Source organism: Ranitomeya imitator, chromosome 2 (genome assembly GCF_032444005.1).
Source record: "Ranitomeya imitator isolate aRanImi1 chromosome 2, aRanImi1.pri, whole genome shotgun sequence".
Classification (NCBI taxonomy): domain Eukaryota; kingdom Metazoa; phylum Chordata; class Amphibia; order Anura; family Dendrobatidae; genus Ranitomeya; species Ranitomeya imitator.
The window spans coordinates 608876352-608886095 of record NC_091283.1 but is presented as its reverse complement, the minus strand read 5'-3'; the positions used below and the strand labels follow the sequence as shown (position 1 = coordinate 608886095).

The 9744-nt window shown below is 49.2% G+C and overlaps 1 long non-coding RNA gene across 1 annotated transcript; it reads left to right on the top strand.

The window, feature by feature from the left end:
• The first annotated feature begins 7767 nt into the window (after window positions 1-7767).
• On the top strand, window positions 7768-8747 carry LOC138667630 (uncharacterized). Its single transcript, XR_011318867.1, has 3 exons — window positions 7768-8214; window positions 8470-8556; window positions 8639-8747. It is a non-coding gene; the product is annotated as an uncharacterized lncRNA (long non-coding RNA).
• Window positions 8748-9744: the final 997 nt, after the last annotated feature.

Sequence of the window (9744 nt, the reverse complement as noted above, 5' to 3'; positions counted from 1 at the left end):
GAATATACCACGCTTTGCACCGCTGCTTCGAGGTATGTAAACCGCTTGGGCGTGGTGGATGGAACGCTGTATGGACGGCATGAGTGCTTCGTTCCACCGCTGAAGCGAAGCGGATGGTACACTGTTGTGACTGGAGGGCTACAATGTGGCAGATGGTACGCTGTTGTGACTGGTCGTGACTAGTGTTGAGCGATACCGTCCGATACTTGAAAGTATCGGTATCGGATAGTATCGGCCGATACCCGAAAAATATCGGATATCGCCGATACCGATATCCGATACCAATACAAGTCAATGGGACATCAAGTATCGGAATGTATCCTCATGGATCCCAGGGTCTGAAGGAGAGGAAACTCTCCTTCAGGCCCTGGGATCCATATTAAAGTGTAAAATAAAGAATTAAAATAAAAAATATTGTTATATTCACCTCTCCGGCGGCCCCTGGACATCAGCGGGAGGATCCGGCGTCCGGCACGGTTTCTTTCTTCAAAATGCGCGCCTTTAGGACCTGTGGAATGACGTCCCGGCTTCTGATTGGTCGCGTGCCGCCCATGTGACCGCCACGCGACCAATCAGAAGCCGCGACGTCATTCCTCAGGTCCTAGAAGGCGCTCATTCTAGGACTTTAGCTGAGGAATGACGTCGCGGCTTCTGATTGGTCGCGTCGCGGTCACATGGGCGGCACGCGACCAATCAGAAGCCGGGACGTCATACCACAGGTCCTAAAGGCGCGCATTTTGAAGAAAGAAGCCGTGCCGGACGCCGGATCCTCCCGCTGATGTCCAGGGGCCGCCGGAGAGGTGAATATAACAATATTTTTTATTTTAATTCTTTATTTTACACTTCCGATACCGATACCCGATATCACAAAAATATCGGATCTCGGTATCGGAATTCCGATACCGCAAGTATCGGCCGATACCCGATACTTGCGGTATCGGAATGCTCAACACTAGTCGTGACTGGTGGGCTACAGCGTGGTAGATGGAACGCAGTTTGGTCGGCATGACCGCTTCGTTCCGCCGCTGAAGCGATGCGGATGGTACGCTGTTGTGACTGGTTATGACCGGTTGTGTCTGGTGAGCTATAGCGTGGCAGATGGTACAATGTATGGTCACCATGAGCGCTTTGTGTGGCTGCTGTGGGGAAGCGGGCGGTAGTGGCCTATGGCGTGGCAGATGGAAGTAGCGATGCGGATGGTACGCTGTTGTGACTGGTCGTGACTGGTGGGCTACAGCGTGGTAGATGGGATGCAGTTTGGTCGGCATGACAGCTTCGTTCCGCCGCTGAAGCGATGCGGATGGTACGCTGTTGTGACTGGTTATGACCGGTTGTGTCTGGTGAGCTACAGCGTGGCAGATGGTACAATGTATGGTCACCATGAGCGCTTTGTGTGGCTGCTGTGGGGAAGCGGGCGGTAGTGGCCTATGGCGTGGCAGATGGAAGTAGCGATGCGGATGGTACGCTGTTGTGACTGGTTGTGACTGGTCGTGACTGGTGGGCTACAGCGTGGTAGATGGGACGCAGTTTGGTCGGCATGACCGCTTCGTTCCGCCGCTGAAGCGATGCGGATGGTACGCTGTTGTGACTGGTTATGACCGGTTGTGTCTGGTGAGCTACAGCGTGGCAGATGGTACAATGTATGGTCACCATGAGCGCTTTGTGTGGCTGCTGTGGGGAAGCGGGCGGTAGTGGCCTATGGCGTGGCAGATGGAAGTAGCGATGCGGATGGTACGCTGTTGTGACTGGTTGTGACTGGTCGTGACTGGTGGGCTACAGCGTGGTAGATGGGACGCAGTTTGGTCGGCATGACCGCTTCGTTCCGCCGCTGAAGCGATGCGGATGGTACGCTGTTGTGACTGGTTATGACCGGTTGTGTCTGGTGAGCTACAGCGTGGCAGATGGTACAATGTATGGTCACCATGAGCGCTTTGTGTGGCTGCTGTGGGGAAGCGGGCGGTAGTGGCCTATGGCGTGGCAGATGGAAGTAGCGATGCGGATGGTACGCTGTTGTGACTGGTTGTGACTGGTCGTGACTGGTGGGCTACAGCGTGGTAGATGGGACGCAGTTTGGTCGGCATGACCGCTTCGTTCCGCCGCTGAAGCGATGCGGATGGTACGCTGTTGTGACTGGTTATGACCGGTTGTGTCTGGTGAGCTACAGCGTGGCAGATGGTACAATGTATGGTCACCATGAGCGCTTTGTGTGGCTGCTGTAGGGAAGCGGGCGGTACACTGTTTTGGGTTATGGTGGCCTATGGCGTGGCAGATGGAAGAAGCGATGGTAGGCATGAGCGCTTTGTGTGGCTGCTGTTGTTAAGCGTTTGGCACACTGGCAAAAGTATTGTTTAAAGGACTCTTTGTCAACCATGTAATTTTTTTTTTATACTTATTTTTCAGATGTCAAATCGTGTGGAGTTCATCAGGGATTTCATCGAAATTTATCAGTCTTTTCCCTGCCTCTGGAAAATCAAATCTCCTGAGTATTGTAACAGGGAAAAGAGGAGGGAGGGTTACTTAAAGCTCATTGAGCTTTACAATTGTCATGCACCAGAAGAGCCAGCAAACGAAGCGGTTATTAAAAAGAAAATCCAGGCGCTCCGCACGGTGTGGAGGAAGGAGCTGAACAAGGTTCTTCAGACTACAAGGTCCGGAGCTTCCACTGAAGATGTTTATGTGCCAAAACTTTGGTATTTTGAACATCTTAATTTTCTGAGGGACCAAGAGGTGCCACGGACTTCCACGTGTCTTCGCAACTTGGCACCTGTGGAACAAATTGTTTCGGAGAACCACGCCGAGCAGGAGTCACAAGGGCAACAAGTAAGTAGCTCTTTGGACGAAAGTTCACCAATGTGTCCTATAATTACATAATTTTTCTCTGCATTTTATGTTTTATACTTCTGATTATCACATCAGTTTGAAGTTGTTACAAAAACATATACACATAAGTAACCCTGTCGCAGTCAAGTATTATATGGGGAACTTAATATGTATGAAATGGCGATATATCTAAACCATACCATCTAAGCAATATAGAAAATAGTATCGCTTCAAGCTGCCGATGTACTCTTGTTGAGACTATTTAGACTATTAAATTTTCGTCAGGTTCCCCTAGCAGTCAGAACAGTGTAGTTCAAAGTATTAAATAAAAGGGAGGGTTAAAGAATATTACTAAGCTTAAAATATATTATAATCTTTTTTTTTTACCTACTACGAATATATAGTTTGGATGCGGTTATGGTGGTACAACTTTTTGTTGCCGGGTTCATAACTTGTTTTTTTTTTCCCCCCCAGGATGACAGTGCGCAGGAGAGTACACTGGACTGTTCACTGGACTGCACGACAACAGATTTAGTGGAGGCTGCACCTGCCAGGACTCAATCGAGGCAAGGTCAAAGAAAACGGAAAGCCACCTCAGACGCCTCACATGAACTATTGAGCCTTGCTAAGAAGGTGTTGACAAGAAATGTTAGCCCTGCGTTGCAGGGGTTTGGACACTATGTGGTTGACAAACTGGCCAAAATGGACGACAACCAAAGAATACTAGCAGAGCGTCTGATTATGGAAGCAGTAAACAGGGGTACAGATGGGGATTTGGACAAGAACACTTGTTTGGTCTCTTCCCGGCCAATACAGCGGACAGAGCCATCAAATTACAATGGTTGGTCACAGTGTCAGACATCGATGCGACACAATGCTCACGTTTCCCACTTCGGCCAGCCACCCCCTAATAACTCCTACACGCTAATACCGTCACATATGGCTTCGCCCATCAGGCACCAAAGTTTTCAGCCGGAACAATCGTCGTATCATAATTTGTGATTTCCTAACTTCTTTTACATTCCTTTTTATTTTATTGTCTTGTTAAAATAATGTTTCAAATAAAAGCTTTTATTAGAAATTCTATCACTACTTTTTGATTGGTGTGTCTCGATCACAGCACTGTATGAGGGCACAAATTAACGTTACAAATTCATGTACAGTTAACTAATACAAAAAAAATGGAATGATAGTTAAACTAAATATTTTTATTGTAACAACCAAAACTGTCTTATTGGCCCGCCTACAACTGCTGGCACATGTCCCGCAGCTTCTGCAGCTCCTCCATTGCCACATTGTGCTGCTCCTGAATACGCGCCATAGTGTGGATTAGCTTTTCTATGCCGGCTTCAAGATCCTCCTTGTTCACAGTGACGACAGCTGTGGGTCAAAAAACATAACATTAATAACACAGTAGTCTCCCGATGTGTCTTTGCTTCTGTGAAGGAAAAAAAAAAATAACAGTCAGCATATAAGGGCAAAACTGACTTGGGGGGGGTGTTTGGGTTGGGGGTGAAAGAGTGGGCCTGCAACAAAATCAAAATAACTTTATTGTGGGAACCTACTAGGATGTTGAGGCACGGAGGGCACTTCGGGATCTGAGTCTGTGTCGAATGCCTTCTGCTGTCGGCGGCGGCGCTGTCTCTTTGCCTCTGTGAAGGGAACAAAACAAAAAAAAGGTCTGTCAGCATATATGGCAACACTGGCTGCCGGGGGAGGGGGTGGGGGGGAAGAGGGGACCTGCAACTGAATCCAAATCACATAATTGTGGGAACCTACTAGGATCTGGAGGAGTAGAACCGGAGGGCACAGATGTAGAAGAGGCTTTGCGGGATGCCTCGTGGCGGCGGTGGTGCTGTGTCTTTGCCTCTGTGAAGGGAAAAAAAAAAAAAAAAAGGTCTGTCAGCATATATGGCAACACTGGCTGCCGGGGGGGGGGAGGAGGGGACCTGCAACCAAATCCAAATCACATTATTGTGGGAACCTACTAGGATCAGTTGTCTTTGACCCGGAGGGCTCTGGGACTTCAGAGGCGGTGTGAGAAGCCTCGTCGCTACGGCGGCGCTGTGTCTTTGCCTCTGTGAAGGAAAAAAAAATTTAAAAAAAAAAAGGTCTGTTAGCATATATGGCAACACTGGCTGCCGGGGGTGTGGGGAGGAGGGGACCTGCAACCAAATCCAAATCACATTATTGTGGGAACCTACTAGGATCAGTTGTCTTTGACCCGGAGGGCTCAGGGACTTCAGAGGCGGTGTGAGAAGCCTCGTCGCTACGGCGGCGCTGTGTCTTTGCCTCTGTGAAGGAAAAAAAGAAAAAAGGTCTGTTAGCATATATGGCAACACTGGCTGCCGGGGGTGTGGGGAGGAGGGGACCTGCAACCAAATCCAAATCACATTATTGTGGGAACCTACTAGGATCAGTTGTCTTTGACCCGGAGGGCTCTGGGACTTCAGAGGCGGTGTGAGAAGCCTCGTCGCTACGGCGGCGCTGTCTCTTTGCCTCTGTGAAGGGAACCAAAAAAAAAAAGGTCTGTCAGCATATATGGCAACACTGGCTGCCGGGGGAGGGGGTGGGGGGGAAGAGGGGACCTGCAACTGAATCCAAATCACATAATTGTGGGAACCTACTAGGATCTGGAGGAGTAGAACCGGAGGGCACAGATGTAGAAGAGGCTGTGCGGGATGCCTCGTGGCGGCGGTGGTGCTGTGTCTTTGCCTCTGTGAAGGAAAAAAAAAAAAAGGTCTGTTAGCATATATGGCAACACTGGCTGCCGGGGGTGTGGGGAGGAGGGGACCTGCAACCAAATCCAAATCACATTATTGTGGGAACCTACTAGGATCAGTTGTCTTTGACCCGGAGGGCTCAGGGACTTCAGAGGCGGTGTGAGAAGCCTCGTCGCTACGGCGGCGCTGTGTCTTTGCCTCTGTGAAGGAAAAAAAAAAAAAAGGTCTGTTAGCATATATGGCAACACTGGCTGCCGGGGGTGTGGGGAGGAGGGGACCTGCAACCAAATCCAAATCACATTATTGTGGGAACCTACTAGGATCAGTTGTCTTTGACCCGGAGGGCTCAGGGACTTCAGAGGCGGTGTGTGATGCCTCGTGTCTACGGCGGCGCTGTCTCTTTGCCTCTGTGAAGGAAAAAAAAAGTTCGGTCAGCAGTTAGCTGTGCCACATAGTACTTTTCACCGTTCATACTGTCCCATAGCTGTTGGACATAGTGGCTCTGCAGCGTTCAAACTGTCCCATAACTGTGGCACTGCAACGTTGAAACTGTCCCATAACTGTGGCACATAGTGGCTCTGCAACGTTGAAACTGTCCCATAGGTGTGGCACATAGTGGCTCTGCAACGTTCATACTGTCCCATAGCTGTGGCACATAGTGGCTCTGCAACGTTCAAACTGTCCCATAGGTGTGGCACATAGTGGCTCTGCAACATTCATACTGTCCCATAGCTGTGGCACATAGTGGCTCTGCAACGTTCATACTGTCCCATAGCTGTGGCACATAGTGGCTCTGCAACATTCAAACTGTCCCATAGCTGTGGCACTGCAACGTTGAAACTGTCCCATAGGTGTGGCACATAGTGGCTCTGCAACGTTCATACTGTCCCATAGGTGTGGCACATAGTGGCTCTGCAACGTTCATACTGTCCCATAGCTGTGGCACATAGTGGCTCTGCAACGTTCATACTGTCCCATAGGTGTGGCACATAGTGGCTCTGCAACGTTCAAACTGTCCCATAGCTGTGGCACTGCAACGTTGAAACTGTCCCATAGGTGTGGCACATAGTGGCTCTGCAACGTTCATACTGTCCCATAGCTGTGGTACATAGTGGCTCTGCAACGTTCAAACTGTCCCATAGGTGTGGCACATAGTGGATCTGCAACATTCATACTGTCCCATAGCTGTGGCACATAGGGGCTCTGCAACGTTCAAACTGTCCCATAGCTGTGGCACATAGTGGCTCTGCAACGTTCAAACTGCCCCATAGCTGTGCCACATACTTTTGGGTACCTGAGTACTAACCTCTGCGAATCTCCTTGCGAAGCTCCTGCAGGCGCGCTGGGCTTTTGGACTTGAGATCGCCCCATTTTTTCACTATCTGGGCCTTGCTGCGAGTTATCCCAAACCGCTTCCTGAGGCCCTCAGACACCACACGGACAACTTCCTCCTTGTGCTGGTTGCGGTGCAGCACCATCCCTGTGGTTTCATACTGCATCCTATCCATTGTTCCAATAAGGAACTTGAGCTCTGGGATGCCCATAGGTGGACCACGGCGACTGGCAGCCATTATCACGATGTCAGGGGACAAAAACAAGCTAGGGCAGGCACGCAGGAACGCTGTACGTCATCACGCCGTCATAGACCACGAGCGTACATTACGTGCCGCTCCGGCGTTATATAACGATCCTTCGAACGGCATTTACTATGTGCGTTCCTTTCGTAACGCTCAGTCGTCACAAATGTGACGCTGTTCATAAACGGCAACGCTATTGCGATGCCAATCGCGCGGCAGGACGGCGGAGCGCTGCTCCTCCTCTGGGCGTTGCTGTTCAGGGTCATTCCATCTAAAATGGCGGCGAGAATGCGTTCTGCTCCTCTGGGGCAGCCAGAAATCCTTTTTTTTATTACTCAGATGGATGCCATGGATTACGAAGGTCTGGAGAGCCGCCCTGCCCACCCACACATCCACAAGCGAGAAGTGCTTGGCCACATAACAAGAATGATGGAGAGGAGGTTTGGCGTCTGCCGCAGTCAGCTTCAGCTGCGTAAAAAATGGGCTGACCTCCGCTATAAAACGCCACAAATGTTTGCTGAGTTGCGTACGGAGGCAAGGCGAGGCAAGTACTAGTATGGGGGAATTGGGAGATGCATGCTGTCAGGAGGGGGGGGGGGGTTTGGGAGGGAGGCTTGCGCTCATGGTTGCCAACGTGACCTCAAATGCATTAAAACACATGCCCCGTTTTGTTAAAATTTAGTTATTTTCCAAGCAGAATATGCGTTGTCCGTGAGAAAACTTGTCGGGTTCCCTAATCTCAACCACCATCTTTAAATTATTAAGATGTCCATAATTTTTACTTTCTCAATTTCCCATAAATATTAACGGAGGAGGTTGGCCTACTGATGAAATAATACGTTTTCCAAAGACAGGAAGACCATTGAACACCAGAGCCCACATACATGTCTGAGTATCGCACCCCTGTAAAGTGTGATCTCTATTTTATGTTTGAGTATATTGTAAGCTTTGATCTGCAGCACTCAACATTTGTGTGTAAACATTGTGATTCTTTACTTTAGGTGTAGAGAGACAGCGGCGGCAAGTCAGACCCACCATTGCCACCAGTACCCCATCTTCAGGCACCAGTGGGAGCCCACAGTCCGGGACATCACGTAAGTTCACAATCATTTATTGCTTTTTTTTTTTAACATCACACGGGACATAACAGGGTAGCTGAAATATTTGAAGACATTACAGACGCAGTAATGACCCAGCGGCCTACCACGCCTCCACCATCTGTTGCGACCATGCACCCTCGCACCCCTGTGAAGTGTGATATAAATTTTATGTTTCAGTATATTGTTAGCTTTGATCTGCAGCACTCTACATGTGTTTTTAAAGATTGCGTTTGTTAACTTTCTGTGTAGAGAGACAGCGGCGGCAACAGGTACCTGCCATTGCCAGCAGCACCACAGCATCCACCACCAGCGGGAGCCCACAGTCCGTGACGTCACGTAAGTTAACAATCATAGATTACAGTTTTCCAACTGCATACGGGACATAAGAGGGTAGCGGAAATATTTGAATACATTACAGACGCAGTAATGACCCAGCGGCCTACCACGCCACCACCAGACAGCAGACGGCCTCGCACCCCTACACCACCCTCAACACCTCCCTTTCGACACTCCTCTTCCTCCCCCGGGTCAGCGGCATTCTCCCCAGAAGCTAACATACGTAAGTGACCAAAACAGTGAGCGCTTCCCAACGGCGTGTTCCATAGTTAACCAGATCTGTTATTATTTCCTTTTAGGTGCTGCAGCAGAGGCCAGATCGCTGGGATGGGACATTAGCAGCTCTGGTTCTGGCAATGAGGAACCGGCGTCCCTTCTCCGTAAGTATCAAGATAATGCGAGTGGTTTTCTGCTGGATGTCACCATAGACAACTAAAACTGTAAAATTTAATAAAATTTACATCGCCCTGTGGTGCCAGACCAAATAGAAATTTACAACACAGAAAATTTGGTCCTGCCCCAGAGGTCGAGATGTATTTTCAGTGGAATCAACGTTGGTTCTCCAACCTCTTCTATCCACAGAACCGCCCACCGTAAGAGAGCTCCTGGCGAGACAATTGCGACTGGAGCGGACAGCAGCGCTCCTGCAGCAGACAGCAGCGCTCCTCCAGAGTCAAGTGGAGCAGCAGGGCGTGACGCTGCGACACCTCTTGGGCCGGAGATAATTTTTTTTTTTTGGGGGGGGGGGGTTATGTTATATTTTGTTGTAAAATAATTTAAAACCAAGAAAGTGTTCCAAAAAAACCAAAAATCTTCGCATTATTTCTTTAATGTTTACCAAGCTATAAGGGTTAACAGCACCATTTTATAGGCATCACATTTAAAGTTATTTAGAGAGGTTTATATGACAGCAAAGCAAAAAAAAAATTTTTTTTATACGGCGCGATCCTGCCAGGGTACAGCTCCAGAACCATTAAAGTACTGACAGTATTTTTCGCGACAGTCCCTTGCATCGTCTGCCTGTCTGCCAGATCCAAGAGCTTGAAGAGCTGTAAAATTATCAGGTTGTGTACGCCATTCCCCGGGCACAATATCTCCGGTTCTTGTGTCCACTGCATCAATAAACGAAGGAGGAGAATAGGAGCTCGTATCATGACGTCTCAGGAAATTATGGAGCACACAGCATGC